The sequence below is a fragment of the Cupressus sempervirens genome, chromosome 7 (genome assembly GCF_028749045.1).
Source record: "Cupressus sempervirens isolate cs-2001-9-10 chromosome 7, ASM2874904v1, whole genome shotgun sequence".
Lineage (NCBI taxonomy): Eukaryota > Viridiplantae > Streptophyta > Pinopsida > Cupressales > Cupressaceae > Cupressus > Cupressus sempervirens.
The window spans coordinates 291,396,888-291,415,018 of NC_143124.1; the positions used below are offsets into that span (position 1 = coordinate 291,396,888).

General features: G+C 35.7%; 1 long non-coding RNA gene across 1 annotated transcript in view; it reads left to right on the top strand.

The window, feature by feature from the left end:
• The first annotated feature begins 723 nt into the window (after positions 1-723).
• Positions 724-18,131, top strand: part of LOC149546571 (uncharacterized) — a 43,493-nt gene continuing 26,085 nt past the window's right edge. The window contains exons 1-2 of the long non-coding RNA XR_016354359.1: positions 724-833; positions 1,009-1,120. This is a non-coding gene — a long non-coding RNA (uncharacterized LOC149546571). The remainder of the gene's footprint in view (positions 834-1,008; positions 1,121-18,131) is intronic.

Genomic DNA, 18,131 nt, shown 5'->3' on the forward strand with positions numbered 1-18,131 from the left:
TTGGGATAAGAGATTAAGATCCCAAAACGGAAACATGTATTTTGAACCTCTAAACTTAACCTCTTAAAAATTTGAGGTTAATGTTCCCATTGATATTTTAGCACCTTTCATTAACTTGCCACAACATTTGACTTTGGAGTCAGTTTCTAAAAAGTCAAAAGTATTGGGCAAAGCTGTGGAGATAGGCATAGGACTTTGACATTATAAAATCACTAAAAATTTGATAAAAGTGTTACCATTTTAAAGTTAAAATTTAGACCTGTTTTTACTCATTTGAGAAAAAAAATAAAAAATAAAAAAATCAAACATTTGTATAACTAGAATCACCCTGCAAGTACTTTAGCTGACATGAGAAAATTTAAAAAATTTGTGGTGGATTTAATACCCGGGCAACAGGAAGACATTTTCATTTTGTTCGCTAACATCTCTACAATTGACCTCATATTTTTATTATAGAGTTTTTCATACATTTGTTTCGTCATTTTAATTCTATAAAATTATTTGTAAGAATTGATCCTTGTCTTCAGATTTATGAAGATCTTTAATATCACCCTCGGACATTATTCCTTTGTGCTTGTCTTTGCTTTTCTTTTGTTTTATGTCACAGTTTTGTAACTCTTTAGTTCAAAGAGACGCTTTATTCGATTTGTATGTTAAACGCACCGCCCAATGATTAGAATATGTGAAGCACAAGAAAACTCTACTTTTCAATTTAAGTCACAGTGAAAAACTAAACTAATCTACCAGCACTAAAACAAGCATGTTTTCAGATCTACATTTCGTTTATTGTCAATACACTGAAGCAACAGATAGTTTTAAGGAGATTGGTTAAGGTTAGTTTCTTTTCCTTTGTTTCTGCAAGCTCTATAAATTAAGTTGCTTGTCATGGATTGGGTAATTGTTTTTTTTTCCAACAATGGTGTGGTTAACAGCTAAATAAATAGCATTGGCTCTGTGATTTTATATATTACAATATATTGAGATCTAGTTTCTATTTATTGTGAATAGATTGAAGCCGGCGAGAGGGTTTTCGTTGGAGTAATGACGTTTTTGGAAACTCTGCCCATTTTCTTTCAGCGGCTTCATTGACAACACAGCACAATTTTTAGAGAATCCTAAGGTAAGTTACTTCATATTGTTCCGATCATTTTTACTGTACGCGGTTGAATCATTTTCATTGGGTTTTGTCTTTCATTGGAAGTCAGTAATGTTATCATGTGTTAAGTAGATGTCATTTGTTTGGTGGTTTTATATGTGTTCGCATCTATAATTTCGGGTCGGCGCGGGCTGTGTAAATTCTCTGTTATTTGGGTTTTATAATATGTTTTTCAAGCAAACGTTCACTCCAGGCTCGAGGCGGGACCATAATTGCTACATTCCCTCAAAGCTTCTCCAACTGAAAGAGTTCATATTTTTCATGTTTTTTCTATGTTATCATTGAATTTTTAATATGCTTGTGTAATCTAGGCTTGTTCATTATTTTACTCTTTTATATTTTCTATATATATATAATTAATAAATAATTAAATTAAATAAAGGTTCAAAAAATATTATACAAGAACAACAAGAAAGTTAGAAAAAGAAATCAAGAACATAAATATTTGTTAAATTTTAATTGTTCTATATTTCTTGGTATAATTATATATAATATTTTTTGTATTATCAAAATTTCAAAAATAATTAAATATATGTACGCTGAGAGTTATCCTTCTGGAAGCACCTATTTTCATAAATTGCCTCAGTGCAATAGCTGCCTCAACAAAAATAACTCTCAACTTATATATATATATATATATATATATATATATATATATATATAAAAGCTAGTTTATGTTTCAAATTCTAAAAAATGCAACGTTAAAAAATTTCCATAAATTTTGAAGCCTAAGAATTCTGAAACATTTAACACATCATGTTTTTCTTTTCTATTGGTGTTTACTTATTTCATGTATATTCATAAAATATTGCCCTCTGGTTTGCCTTAAAACTATGGCTGAGAATCGTATTCCAATAATTTCTTTCCTGCAGTTAACTGTTCTTGCAGTCTGCCAAGTAGATGATTCTTGCATATGTAATTTCTTAAATTATTATATACTTTGAGAAAATGAAGTATTTCCTTCGTCAAATTGTACCCTCGCACCGTGTTCACTTTCCAACCATTTAAAAAGCATTCATTGCAGCATGGACTACAGGAGGTGGTCAGTCGGGTCATTGTCATTTTCATGCATTAACAATTTCTTTTGATTATTAATATATTATTTTAGAAAACTATTCATATTTCATAACGGATGAATGCTCATACTGGGAGTTGCCTATCAATTTTTTTTAAAATGTCAGATTGTTCACACGAAATCTGCTCCCATTGTAGAAGCCAGCCTCTAAAGCTTGTTGCAATCATGGTCTATTTAATTATTCCCAAGATGCAGAGAAAAGGATGACATTTTTGAAGTCTTATGCAAGATAACATTTTTGAGACCTCTTAGAAGTCCTTCATGCTTTTTTTGACACATCACTTTATTTTTATAGTCAATATGGATGAATGTTGTTCAATGACCTTTGAAATCTAAATGAAGGAACAATCTTAGAACCCTTGTTGCATCTTCTTTTGGATCAAGTTTGTGATTTGATAGAATTTCTCGAGATTTACCCTTTAAAACCCTTGATTTTATCTTAGTTTTAACTATAGGTGAGATTTTATTATTCATGAAGGCTGTAAGTCAAGATACTCTACTTTATTTCAAGTTCTGACATTGTGAATGTTAGCATTCCCTTTAACTTCTCTTCTAAATTGTATCCTTCTTGCGAAATATTTATATACGAATGATTCTTTGCAATGTTGAGTTCTTGTTAGCTGCTTGAAATCATTTCATGGAGTTAGGCTAGAAATACCTTCATCCTACCATTTAGTGTATCATGCTACTTTTCTTTTTTAGTATTTACTTTCCACGTAATCCTTCTATCCCTTCTCCTCCTTAAGTTTATTTTCCTATTCGAAGAAGTAAATCAATGAGACATCAAGAGGAGCTAGCCAATAATCTAGAGATTCATTCCTAACTTAGCTATTTTCCACTACTTAGGAGTATTTCCATGTTACTCAAAGTTGATTGAGTTAGAATCCAATCATAGGTGCAACTTTTAGAGATAACAATTCTGGCATGCCCAGTCGCACCAGAAAAGAGTTTCCAATATTTTCTTCATATTTTTCTCACTATTTTTTTTGTGGACAATTAGTGTATTAACTTGTTTAGAGGTAAGGAATTTAGACATCTAGAAACTCTAATTGTGGAGAGAGACAAGTGCACATGATTGATGAGAAAAGTGTAGACAAGAAGTAGTTCTACAAGTTTTGAATAAAGAGAACTATTCTTGCCTAGGAGGAAAGGTAGAACAACTGAAAGAATTTAGGATAGCCTCATTCAAATAAGAAGTGCCTGATCTACCCCTCCACCATCAAGTCTTGTTGTTGTTATGAGGCAAGTCACTGTCCCAAGAAGTAGAATCTTTCAAGTACCAATGGCAAGACAGTTCATTTTTGTTCCTTTCAACCAAGGAAGTCCATTACTCTTTGCTTAGCATCATTATATTCCCCTAGGTTCCCTAAAAATTTTTACCAACCTTCACTGGGGAGGGCCAAACAATAAAACTTGAGCATATTATAGATGTTGCTACACTACGTAACAAACATCATGTTAGAGAAGAGGAAATTCTTGTGAATGTTCTTGCAACCTCATTCAAAGGGAAAGCTCTGCAATGATTTTGAAGCATCACTATAGGCTCAATCACTTCATGGGATTCATTGGGAGATGTGCTAACAAAACACTTTGAAGACAAGTGGGAATTTTTGTCTGTAGTTGAGAAACTCACGATCATCAAAATTACTCCTCATGAGAAAATGATGGACTTTTATTATAGATTCTAAAGAATATGGAGCAGAATACCAATTCAAATAAGACCTTTAGATGAACATGCTTTTCTATATTACTTGAGAAGCTTGAATTATGATATTTCTATCATCATACAATCTATGGGAGGTTACTCATTACCACAAGGTTATGACATAGCCATAAGAGCTGAGAATAGTCTTATCCAAGTGGATAAAATTACTCCTAGGCCTCCTATGCCTATATATCTAGATATCCAACCCAATACTCCCCTAGTTGTACCACCTCTAAATTCAATATCAGCTATTCCAAGCCAAGAAGTAAAAACTATAAGTCCTTCATCATAATTACAATAGCTAAGAGATAGCCAGAAAAGAATGAAAAGTCTCATGCAAAGCCTTAAAAATGAGGTGGTGAATATCAAGAAAGGAGGCTACCAAGCTAAGCAAACATCTCAATCTTAGAACCAAGTTTTGAATCAACCTACATAACAACAATTTTAGGGTCAACATCAACCTAATAGGAAAAACTATAATCAAAGACCTTTTAGGCCTTATAATCCAACTCCTCTAAATATTTCTCCTCCTCCAAATACTACCAAAGACATGGTTCCTTCTCAAAATAACTTAGTAGTGGAATATGTCTAGTGTTACCCCTGTAATCAGCAACATAATCAGGTGACATGCTTTAATTGAATGATGAATTAGGTCATAATGGTTCAAGGTTCTTCTAGTTCACAACCTACATCCAATGTTGATGTTGAGAGGCAACCAAAGGTTCCTCCTATGGAAACTACATTCATGAACTGGCAAGTGGAAGAACATTGTTGTATGAATAGAGACAACATTACTAGTAGTGTCTACATTAGAGAAAAGGAAAGAGCCCTAGAAAGTGACGTAGTGACAAGTAAAGATGTACCAACTAAAAGGCCATCCTAAATTCAAGAGAAGAAAGAGCATCAAAGATTTAATCATGTTGTGCCTTAATAAAATTCACAATAGGCAGTATATCTAATTGCTTCCAATGCCTAAATGAAGGTGCACGCTACTATAAAAAATGAAAAGAATGAGTATGACCATGTCTATGTGGGATTCTCTATCTATTCTAGGGAGAGCCAACTTGTTAAGTGAAGCTTTGGCAATAGATGTTCAAGCCAAATTGTTGATGAACCTTCAAAGGCTATATTTACAAATCAAGGAGTTGATATAAAAAATGTCTACAAGAAAATAAGTCAACCCCAAGGTAAGGGTGTTAAACCTCCACCATTTTATGTTTCATTAATTATAGGAAACAATTTGGTGTATAATTTTATGGTGGATAGTAGGGCTACAAGATCTTTCATGCCCAAGAAGATATAATACTAGCTAGGTTCAAAATATGAACCCTTGGAAAATGGTGTAGTCCAATTAGATGGTTCATGTGTTAACACCTTAGGTATCATAAACAATGCAAGACTAACACTCCATATGTGTCCTAATTTTTCTATTCCCCAAGATATCTTTATGATAGATTTGCCCCCATATTTTTCCCTTTTCTTGTCAAGATATTTCATAACCAAGATAGGAGACCTTTAGTTATCAACTAGGAGAGACATTTTCACAAGACCTAAATAGGGTATCAATGAAGGAGTGTTATCTTTTTCCATCTATGGAACAAATTCTGTAATATGTTTGAGGTTCACAAAGGTTTTCACTCCTTGATGGATATTCTAGCTGTAATTAGGTTCTGGTTAAAAGAGGAGACTAGTTAAAGACTGCATTCACCACCAAGTGGGGTACCATGGCTTATACAAGGATGCCTTTTGTCTTGTCTAATGTAGGAGCAACTTTCCAAAAGGCCATGGATATGGCTTTCAGCAATTTGATATACAAATTTGTGCTTATCTATCTGGATGATATCACTATTTTCTCCAAATTTGTAGAGGAACATATTGAGCATTTGAGACAAATCTTAGAGAGATGTAGGGAATTTGGCATATTCCTCAATCCAAATAAGTGTGTGTTTTTTGTCAATGAGTGAAAGTTATTGGGATATGTTTTATCCAAAAAAGGCAGCACCATTGATCTTGAGAGGGTTGCAACCATCCTAAAATTACCTTTTCCACACCATAAGAAGACATTACAAAGTTTCATTGAGAGAATCAACTTTGTCAGACCCTTTATTCTGAATATTGCTAACCTATTGAAGTCACTGATATCAATGCTTATGAAGAAAATTATTTTTAGCTAGTCAAAATAGGCCAAGCATAGCTTTGAGGCAATAAAGGATGCATTGTCTACTCCTACTTTGGTAAATCTCAACTTTTCAAAAGATTTCACCTTGTATGCATATGGTAGTGCGGATACAATTTCTATAATATTGGTTTAACAAAATGATCAAGATACAGAATAGCCTATTGCTTTCTTTAGTAAAGGCATAGAATATTATGAGTAAAGATATGGCTTCATTGAGAAGCATGTGCTTGCTATAGTGAAAGGCCTAAATAAGTTTAGAGATTTGGTATCTAATAATAGGATTCATCTAATGGTGGCCCATCCTAGAGTGAAGGAGTTCTTGTTAAGCAAGAATCTCAATGAAATGAGAGCTTGTTGGATAACTAGGTTCTTGGAATATGATGTGAACATTCAAATAACCAAACTTGTTTGAGGAAAAGTTTTATGTCAGGAATTAGGTAATGAAGAAACCTAGAGTACGGATGACATGGAAGAAGTTGTCCTAACAAATATAGATGTTCTCCAATAGGTTCAATAAGACAGCTTGCTACAAGATATGACACACTTTCTATAAATTGGTGAATGTCTCCCTTCACTTGGAGTCCTCCTTAAATGCATTAATGATGATGATACTAGCAAGTTGTTGGAGCAGTTTCATAATGGAGGAGGTTTGATTCTATTGGTCCAACTTGTTTGAGGATACTCATTCTTGGCCAAGAAAGTGCAAACAATGTGCATTATTTTCTGGGAAGGAAAAGCTAGGTACCTTACCCCTACATCCTATTTTTATTGACCAACCATTTGTGAAATGGGTTATAGATTTTGTGGGCCCCATTAATCCAAATTCTAGTGCTAGCCACAAATGGATACTATTTGTCATAGACTATTTCACACATTGGACAAAGGTAGTAGCTCTGAAAGAGGCCAACAAGACTTCTATTCTAAACTTCTATGATGATCTAGTCTATAGATTTGGAGTTCTTGACTCCATTTTATCCATCAATGCCTTGGCATTTGTGGGAACAAGAATAACTAAATGGGCATTGAAAAATGGAGTATATCTCAACACTTCATCGAATTATTATCCTTTAGGCAAAGGTCTAGCCAACAGTACCAACAAGAACCTACTAAGGATATTGAAGAGGACCTTGATGGAAAATAAGCAAGACTAGCATTCCAAGTTAAGATCAGCCTTTTGGCTTGATAGAATCACTCCCAAGAGGATTTTGGGTAACTCACCCTATGTTCTTGTGTATAGGAAGAAAGCTAAACTACTTGTTTCTATAGAATTCCCATCATTAAAACTTGTTGATAACATGATGTTGTTTGAGGAAGATGATCCTCTAAGGTTGAGGCATGCCAAGTTGTTAGAACTTGAGGAAGAAAGAAATAAGTCATTGCAAACAATGGAACACTAGTAGATGCAAACCAACAGTGTGTTTGCCAAGAGGTCTAAGCTCATGGTATTCAAAGAAGGAGATCTAGTTTTGTGGTGGGATGTTCTTAAAATTAGACCGAACCATCATAATAAGTTTGATGATATGTGGATTAGCTCATTTGTAATCTCATAATGCAAGGAACACAATGCACATGAGCTAGCTATTATGAAAGGAGAAGCTCTACCAATCCCTATTAATGGGGTACATCTCAAGCTCGGTTTTGAGGTATGATCTACCTATTTTTCCTGTACATATTCGCTATTTTCATTTTCCCTAAGTGTAATTCAGCACAAGTGCATTTAGCCTTAGTCATCCTAGTTTTCAATAGGTTCCTAGGTTTGAGAGGTCTAAGCAAGCAAGCTATTGCACACCCACTAGAACATATTTATTCTTAGTACACTTCCCTTTAAATGCATTATCCAAATGCATATGTCTAAGAATATTCAGCTATCATTTTAAGTCCATTATCATTCCTAGTTTGACTCTATGCCCAATAGGTTGTTTAGGCTACTGGTTTGATGTCTAGTAGGCAGCCATTCAGTAGAAGTAAAAAATAGTGTAACCCATTTTTATCACCATGCACAAAAGTGATTGGTTGACCATTCATATTTCTTAGGGTGGTGAGAATGAATTTTCTAATCCATTAAATTCCCATTCAATTAGGGGATACATTAAATATTGACCATGTTTTATCACTATATCCCTTGGATTTTTTAATCTTCAAAATCCACATGTCTTATGGTCATGAAATCTTTATTCATTATAATCTTCATGATCTTTGGGTCCCATTTTATGTCACAAAGTTAGAAATCATGAGGGCACTCGATCTTTAGTAGATCAAGGGTTATTGCTTTGTCACTTTGGGTAGTTGTGGGGTCACTACTTATAGCGATATAGTGACATGTTGATGCATGTCTAGGTGGAGTCAAAGGGTAAAAGGAAAAAGTTGCTTCACCTTTTAGGATAACTTATTAGAATGAGTAAATTTGATTATTTCTATCTAAAAATTAATTTTGTTCAAACAGATGATCTATATAAATTAATCCTAGGTAAATTATATATGGTCTCACACTTTACCAATTAGAAATGTCCATTAAATGCATGTTTAATAATAGTTTGCCTCGAAATATTAAAGAAATAAATTTATTTTAGAAAAATGGCATTTCAATAACTCTTACTACTTTTTATGAATTTTTTTAATAGTATATAAACATCATTTTATACAGCTCAAAGTCAAGAATATTCTCATATAGAGTTTATAGTGATTTCATTACATATAGTATAGTGTAATTAAAAAATTCTACAAACATGTATTTTAACACTAAAAAAGATGTTGATTTTGAGAAAGAAAAAAATATTAAATCATAACAAATCAATTTAAAAATTATATGGCATTCTAGAGAAGAGATTCCTCTTCTAGAATGTTTTTTTTTTTTTCTAGTTAGAATAGATTTGTTTTAAAAAATGTGGTGGGAGTTAAAAAGAATCAATTTTATGTGAGTTAAAATTTGAATCACTATAAAAGAGAAAATATATATCTAAAATTGGGTTTCATTTTTTATTGTTCTAGGTATATATGCTATCTTTAACATAGTCTTAAATCAAAGGGAAATGAGTTTATTTTCATGTAGCTTTGTGGCATGAACTAGACCTTTGATTTTCAACATTTTTCAATAGTAAAATTTTAGCTATAAAAATTATGAAAGTATATCAGTTCTTATTCCAAATAATTATTAAAAATTATAATCCTAAACTTCATCCATTTCTAGATATTTCATTTGTTTACTTTATTTTGAAATTCAAAATAATAGTACCAGTTTTATATTAGTGAAAGTGAATAGTAATACTTTTGCTAGCCTTTTTGTTTACAAAAGGGTGACATAAATTTGTTCTTTTACCCTAGAGTAAAGGCTTAGACTCCATAGTAATAAAAGGATTAAAGAAAACCTAATGATGTGGCAATGTCTGACTGAGAAAAGGAGTTGACAATACTAAGAAAATGTCAACTTTTGATGTCCAAAGATCTTAGTTGATCCAACATATGTCACTTTGTAGCTATGTGGAGTTACACATTGGTTACCCATAGTGACAAAGCAAGAAGGTGACATGTGTTCAAGATCTAATATTATGATACATGGTGGGTCGTAAGATCTCAAGGAAGAAGGTAGAGGAATAAGATGATAGACTATTCATATCATGATAAGATCGTACCAGTCATAAGATCGGGTGCAATGAAAAGAGAAGTTGAGATATCATGACAAAATCTTGAGTTTCTAATGTTACAACACCTAGTTGATTGAGAGATTGCAAACCCACAACTGGTAAGGCTTGATGACATGAAAAAACATGATCATAAGGTCATAGGTCTTAAGTGACAAGATAAGGTTGAACTAGGAGCATGAGAAAAAGAAAAGTTTCACATGCTATTTTAAAACTTTGATGCTATGATAGGTAATATGTCAAGAGATCTCAAGGGCCATTAATATGGGTTATGATCTTACCATTTCTATCTATCATAATATCATGAAGGTCAAATACCAAATTTTTGATGCTATGCCAATGAAGGAAGGTGGTGATCATAAGGTTGTAAGGGGCTTAAAAAGCATGTTTTGATGCTATGATACCAAGTATATCATATAGTCATAGAGCCATTTTCATGGGCTCACGATGCTATGATACAAAGGATATTTCTAATGATCATAGAATCACAAAGGCTAGGGTCTTCATGGTAAGATACTACAAAGGGTTTTCCTCTCCATGATGTCATAAGGTCGTATTATCAAGAGATTGGGAGCCAAAGTTTAAAGTTGACTTTTCAACTATTATGTGTACAACCTTGTTGGATAGTAATTTGTGAAATCACTAAAAGGGTGGCATTTCGGGCCTATCATGTTGTAGCATGTGGACATGTCTTGCTAGTGAGTTAAATTTTGACCCTAGGGTGGTGCAGTATCAATGAAGAAATGAAGAAATGCAGGTTGGCATCGATCAAAGGGATGGGTTGGTTGTACAAATGGCCTACTTTTAATGAATATCAAATTCACATTTGAGTATGGGGATGGTGGATATCAGCTTAGATCACTCCTATCAGATAATCACCAAGAAATGTATGATCTTTTCTTAAATACAATCACAACTGTAAATGTTATGCTGGTAGGAGTGTTTGTGGATTTGAGCCTTGGGTGCCACAAGAAGAAAAGGGCAGTTAAGGTACTCTTGTAGCATGTAGCACATAGCTTTCCATGATTATTCTCCTATTCTTACCCATAATGGGAGATACAAAACTAAATGGAAAATTTATCTCTCTTCGATATTTGTACTCTTCCATTGATTGATTTTCTAACATGTGCCCCTCCTATCTGAAGCTTGTTGCAATCCTGGCCTATAATATGTGGATTGGCCTATTCATAATTGCATAATGTTGTGGGATGTTTCTAAAAGTATACTAGGACATCATAATAAGTTTGATAATATGTTTATTAGCCTATTCATAATCTCATAATGCAAGGAACACAATGCATACCAACTCACTACTATGAAAGGAGAAGTTCTACTCATCCCTCTAGATGGGATACATCTCAAGATTTGTTTTGAGGTATGATCTACCTATTTTTCCTATACATATTCACTATTTATTTTCCCTTAGTATAGCTCAGTGCAAGTGTATTTAGCTCTAGTTTTCCTAGCTTTCAATAGGTTCCTAGGTCCTAGAAGTCTAAGCAAGCAAGCTATTTTGTACCTAATAGTATAGAAAATATCTATTTTTACTATCCTTCCCTTTAAATGCTTGATCCAAATGCATATATCTAAGCATATGTGACTATCATTTTAAGTCCATTATCATTCTTGTTTTGACTCTATGCACAATTGATTGTTTAGGCCACTAGTTTGATATCAAGTAGGAAGCCATTCAATAGAAGTCACCAAAAGTGTTACCCATTTATCACCATGAACAAAATGGATAGATTGAATAGTCATGTTTCTTAGGGTGGTGGGAATAAATTTTCTAACCCATTAAATGCCCATGCAATTAGGGGATATGTAAAATATTAAACATGCATTATCATCATATCCCTTGGTTTTTGAATCTTCTAAATCTACATGTCTTATGGTCACAAAATCTTTATTTATTATAATCTTCATGGTCTAGAGGTCATATTTTATGTCAAAAAGTTAGAAATCATGAGGACCCTTGAACTTTAGCAGATCAATGGTTGTCACTTTTTCACTTTGGCTAGTTGCAGGATTATTACTTATAGTGATATATAGCGATATATTGATGTGTGTTGAGGTGGGGTCAACGTAAAGGCTTAGGCTATGTAGTAATGAAAGGATTAAAGAAACCTGATGACATGGCAATGTCTAACTAGGAAAAAGGGTTGATGGTGCCAAGAAAATCTCAACTTTCGATATTCGAAGATCTTGGTTCATCCAACATAGGTCACTTTGTCATTATGTGGAGTTGTGCATTAGTTACCCATAGCGACAAAGCGAGAAGGTGACATGTGCCCAAGCTTCAATATTATGATACATGGTGCATTGTAAGATCCCAAGGGGTAAGGTAAAGGAATGATGTGAGACTATTCGTATCATTGTAAGATCATAATAGTCATAATTTTGGATGCAATGAAAAGAGAAATTGAGATATCATAATAAAGTCTTCAGTTTCTGATGTTACAATACCTAGTTGATCGAGAGATCGCAAAGCCAAAATAGGTGAGCCCTAATGGCATGAAAAAGCATGATCATTTGATAATACATCTTAAGTGACAAGACAAGGTCAATCTAGGTGCATAAGAAAAAGAAAAGGTACAGGTGCTATTTTGAAGCTTCAATGCTATGATAGGTAGTATTTCAAGAGGTCTCAAGGGCCATTAATGTAGGTTATGATCTTACAATTGTTGTTTGTCATAAGATCGTGAAGGTTGAATATCAAATTGCTAATGTTATGCCAGTGAAGGAAGTGGGTGATCATATGGTCATAAGAAGCCAAAAAAGCATGTTTTGATGCTACAATACCAAGTATATTGTATGGTCATAGAGCCATTTTCATGGGCTCACGATACTATGCTACAAAGTAGATTTGTCAAGATCATAGGATCATGAGGGCTGGGGTCTTCATGGTAAGATATTATGAAGGGTTTTCCTCTCCATGATGTTGTAAGGTCATAGTATTGAGAGATAGGGATTCAAAGTTTAAAGTTGACTTTTCAACTATTACATGTACAACCTTGTTGGATCGACATTTTTGAAATCCACAAAAGGGTCACATTCTTGGCCTACCATTTTGTAGCACATGGACATGTCATGCTAGTTAGTTAAATTTTCTCCCTATGGTGGCACAGTATCAATGAAGAAATGAACCAGTGTGGGTTGGCATCAATTGAAGGGATGGGTTGGTGGTTCAAACAAGCCAATTTTAGTGGAAATTTTTTATTCACATTTGAGTATGGGAATGGTTGAGATTAGATTAGATCACTCCCATGGGACAATCACCAAGAAATATATGATCTTTTCCTAAATATAGTTGCAACTATCAATGCTATGTTGGTGCAAGTGTTTGTGGATTTTATCGTTGGGTGCCGCAAGAAGAAAAGGGTAGTTAAGGTACTATTGCAACATGTAGCACCTAGCTTTCCATGACTATTGCTCTAGTGTTATCTATAATGGGAGATGCAAAACTGAATGGTAAATGTATTTCTCTAAGATATTTGTACTGTTCCATTGATTGATTTTCTAACGTGTGTAGCTCCCATTTGGAGCTTGTTGCAATCTTGATCAATTTAAGGATTCCCATGATGTGGAGAAAGGGCTGGCATTTTTTAATTCTTATGCAGGATAGCATTGTCAGACCTATTAGGAGTCCTTCATGCTTTTCTCGGCACATCACTTTGTTTTTATAGCCAATCTATATGAATGTTGTTCAATGACTTTTGAAATCTAAATGAACAACCTTAGAACCCTTGTTACATCTTCTTGGGGTTTAAGTTTCTGACTTGATGGAATTTCTTGAGATTTACCCTTTGAATCCTTGGATTCTATCTCATTTTTAACTATAAGTGAGATTTGATTGTTCATTTAGGTTTCAAGTTGTGACATTGTGAATGTTAGAATTCCCTTTAATTTCTTGTCTAAATTGTATACTTCTTGTGAAATATTTATATGTTAATGATTCTTGTTAGCTACTCAAAATTATTTCATCTAGTCAGGCTAGTAATACCTTCATCCTACCATTCAATGTATCACCCCACTTTTCTTTTTTCAGTGTTTTCTTTCCAAGTAATCTTTCTATCTCTTTTCCCCATCAACTTTATTTTCTGGTTCAAATAAGTAAATCAATGAGTCATCAAGAGGAGCTGATGTATAATCTGGAGATTCACTCTTAACTTAGGTATTTCCTAGTACCTAGGAGTGTTTCCATGCAACTCAAAGTTGACTAAGTTAGAATCCAATCATAGGAAAAACTTTTAAAGATAACAATTACCTTCATAGATAAACTTCATAAATATTGTTGTGAATGCTTTGGAGCTAAAGAAACCATGAGCTAGAGAGTAGGCAAAATAGGGGCTAGGGTTTCTAGCTTGGGTGCTTGTGATGGTGATGATGAGGAATCTAAAGCAAATGAGGATGATGGATGGGGGCCCTCTTTGTGTCGGTTCCCTCCATCTTTTTTGGGTGTTGTCATGCTTTGAGAGTGGATCTCACTAGTGCACACTAGAGTGGTTATTCTGTTGTTCAGTGGGTGTTTTTTGCTAAGGGATGGTTTTATTCTAGTGGCTCTTCTCCACATCCTAGTGGGTGTTTTTCTCTTATAAGTTGTGTTATCATTTGTTCGCCCTACCAAGATTCAAATTTCAAATGTCCAGCCCATCCAACAACTATTTCCCAAAGTTAATATTATTTTAATGCCTAAGCTTTATAACATGGTTTCTACTGCCCGTAGGTTCTCTATTATCAAATCTAAGGCAGATCGATAGTTGGCGTTGTCTCGCCATCAAAAGCTACATGAGATTTACGTTAGCAAAATGATACCCAGAGGACACGTGTTCGGTGGGTCCAGCTTGCAGGGTAGACATGTTTTGGCAGGTCAGAAAAGTTCCATGGCACCGTGGGCGCTATGTCGCTATCGTGTGTTGGTCGAAAAATCTTCATAGCGACATAGCGCCCGACGAAAATGTCTTACGACAGGCAGCTTACGTCACCGGGAAATGTTCATGGTGAAAAATCAGTTTCATGGGCTGAAAAGTTCAAAAGGTGGCAAGGCACCATGTCGCCATCAAAAAACTCACGAGTTTTCTGATCATGACATAATGCCTGCTTGGCTGGAAGGTGTTCTACGGTGAGTCCTAGTGTTTGGCAGGCAAGGTTCGCAGCAATGGAAAGTCACCACGGCAAGAGCTTCAAGCAAGTGGTTGGGTCCCATTTTGTACCTCATCTGCCCAGTTGGCGTAGTCCGGTGCCACAGTGGCGAATCATTGGAAGACACATACAAATCAAAAGACAAGTCATTAGTTGGGCACTGTGGCACTATGGGAAATTGGCCTCAATTTCCTCATAGCGACATAGCACCTTGTTGACACGTGGCAGATCTGTGGGGTCAAAGTCTTGAGTCTGCCAGGTTGATGCTTCGAAGGCCAATAGGGAGGTACAACCTGTATGAGTCAGAGCATATGTGGTTAATGAGCTTAGCAATTTTTGGAGGGAAGGATGTGCAGAGTATGAGGTGGTTTAGATCGTCAGATTAAGATTGATCTACGATGGGCACCATCGTGCTATGGGGAACTGCTCGAGAGATATCAACAGTGACATAGCGGCTGGGTGCCATGTGTCCTAGTGGGACCATATTTTTATGTAGCCAATGTAGTAAAGGGTTTAGGTCGCTCGTAACTGCCAAATCAGTTTAGATCAATGAATGACGCTATGTCGCTATGGTGAAGTTGTGCGATCTTTACCATAGCGACATAACGCCCATCCGCCACGTGAATCAGTAGGGCCAAGTCTCACCAAACTATGCCAAGTGTCATTCGAGTGTGGTGCGATTGTTGAGGTGGCACCAGATATGATGGGCCCGAGGTAAGGACAACACAGTGATACGACGAGTCTTCATAATCATCAGATGTTAAGGCCGATCAATGGTTGGCGCTATCTCGCCATTGAAAGCTGCACGACGGATACCATGGCGACATAGTGCCTTGTTGACAAGTGTCTCACTGGCTTAGCCAAGGTTGGTAGTTAGTGACTGGTGGTTAGTATGATCATTACAGTTAATAATAACAGTTTGAGGGGTCGCGTGGTTAGTTCAATAAAAAGGAGGTCAATCACAGAGGACTCCCCAGGTGGCAGAACAAAAAGATGCGATTGGCCCGCATGGCCCAATCAGCATGTGGAACTGTTTGACCTCGTTGATCCTGCTGATTCATGTACCTAAAAAGTGAAGGTGATCAATTAAGTTGTGTGATCTGATCTTCATGATCAACCCGACCTACCAGAAATGAATGCAGAATGGGGAAGAACACTCCACCATCTCAGTCGATCCATCTACCTAGTCAGAACATTGATGGCGCCATTTTTAGTTCTCTCAGGACACCTGTTGCAACAAAGATCAGATTTTCCTTAGATTCCCATGATTTTCCTCCACGGGACTTAATGGCAGGTAGTTGCAGGGTCACTTCAGTAGCAAAAGATCTCAGTTATGCCTGAACTATAAAGGTAGATTTTGTAGTTTTTGTAGGGGACTTTTTCTTTGATTTTTCCTCTGGTTTTGGCTCTGTAATTCTAGTGTGAATTCCCCTGTGCCTCTAAACTATTTGATTCTCCATTTATCTCCTTCAGCCATTGGTATTAAGTGCAATAATTCTTTGCCTGTGCCATTGTTTTGTGGAAATCTGTAATTCGCATGACTGTATCTCTGCTAGCTTGTGAATGATATATAAGTGAATTTCTTCCTTGTGTCATTTATCTTGGTTTTCTAATCTATATGTGGTTATTTGATTAAAGCAAGTCAAGATGTGTAATATCCTTAGTTTCATTCTGGTTCAGTAGCGCATGTATGGGCAGAGAATTGGTCTGAACACTCTATTTCGGTGCATCACCTCCTTAGATTAGACTAGGTAGATTTGCTTTCATGCTCTCCTTCTCCATTTTCCTCTCCAAGAGCAGTTAGGTGCGCCCTGATAGTAAGAGGAATCTGGCCTTCTTCGAAGACTCAACCTCGTAGTTCAAGTCCCACAGCTTGGAGGTTGTTTCCATGTTTCACTAGGTTGTCCTCATGCATAGGCCTTGGACAAGGGTGCAAACCTAAGTGACAATAGTTTTCGGCACGCCCAGTGGTACACTTTTTCAAACAAATTTAAAGTCTACTGGTGTCAAGAAGAAAGAGTTTCAAAGGTTAATGCTGAAGCGGTAGTGCTAGCTTCTGTATTCAAGCCTTCAAGAGGCTGATTCTTCAAAGTACTTGGCAACTCTGAGCATCAACAACTCTGGTTCGAGGCCAAAGTTGCAGAAATTCATGCCCAGAGCTCAAACAAGGGCATCTTCTAGAGGTAAATTTCAATACCAAGAGCTTTCTCTTTCAAATCCTAGAAGAAGAAGGATTAGAACTTCATTATCACCAGTTAGGGGTGTAATAACTGTTAATATACCTATAAGATCTGTCTCTACTCCTCCTGTTGCTCAAACTCAGCCTAGATTGCCATCAACACTCATCAATAGAACACTTTTTTACATGGCATAGCCAAGAGTCCATGCTTTTGCCACCTTTAACGGTGGAAGTCCTCTATTGTTAGCCTAAAGACATGATATACCAATATCTGCACTCAAAATTATACCTATTTTTACTGGTGAAACTTCCATCTCCCCTTTAGAGCATAACCAAGAAGTAGCAAATGTTTGTAATATTCATGGTATCATAGAGGATGATGTTGCTGTTAGACTTCTAGCCTCATCTTTAAAAGGAAAAGCATTATAGTGGTATAGAGGCTTATCTCATGGTTCTATAACTAATTGGGATGGACTAGGAGTAGGGTTATGCAAACATTTTGAGGATAGAAGTGACCATCTGTCACTTTTAGAGCAGCTGACTATTATAAAAAGAGCCCCCCATGAATGTATGACTGATTTTAACTATAAATTTCAAAAGACATGGGATAGAATACATAATACAATGAAACCTACCCCTGGTAATGCCTTCTTGCATTACCTTAGAGCTTTTAACAGTGATAATTCCACTATAATCCAAACTATGGGAGGAGATACCTTGCCTAATGCTTATGAGATAGCCATAAAGGCTGAGAACATCCTGATACAAGGAGGAAAGTTGGCTCCAAGGCCCCCTATGCCTTTCTTTCCTAATGTTCCCAACCATCAACCAGCAATAGCCCCTCTTCCTACAACTTCTACATCACAAGGCCTTACTCCAGTCCCTCAAGCTTCCACATCTCAAAAGGGATAGATGAACTGAAAGAGATGATCCAAGGTCTAGTGCTGAATATAGATAAGAGAGAGAAGACCCTGGATAAAAAATTGCAAGAGCAGGGGAGGGAGTTGAAGGACCAAGGGAAGAAATTAGAAGATAGTTTTTCTATAATACAAAAAATGAG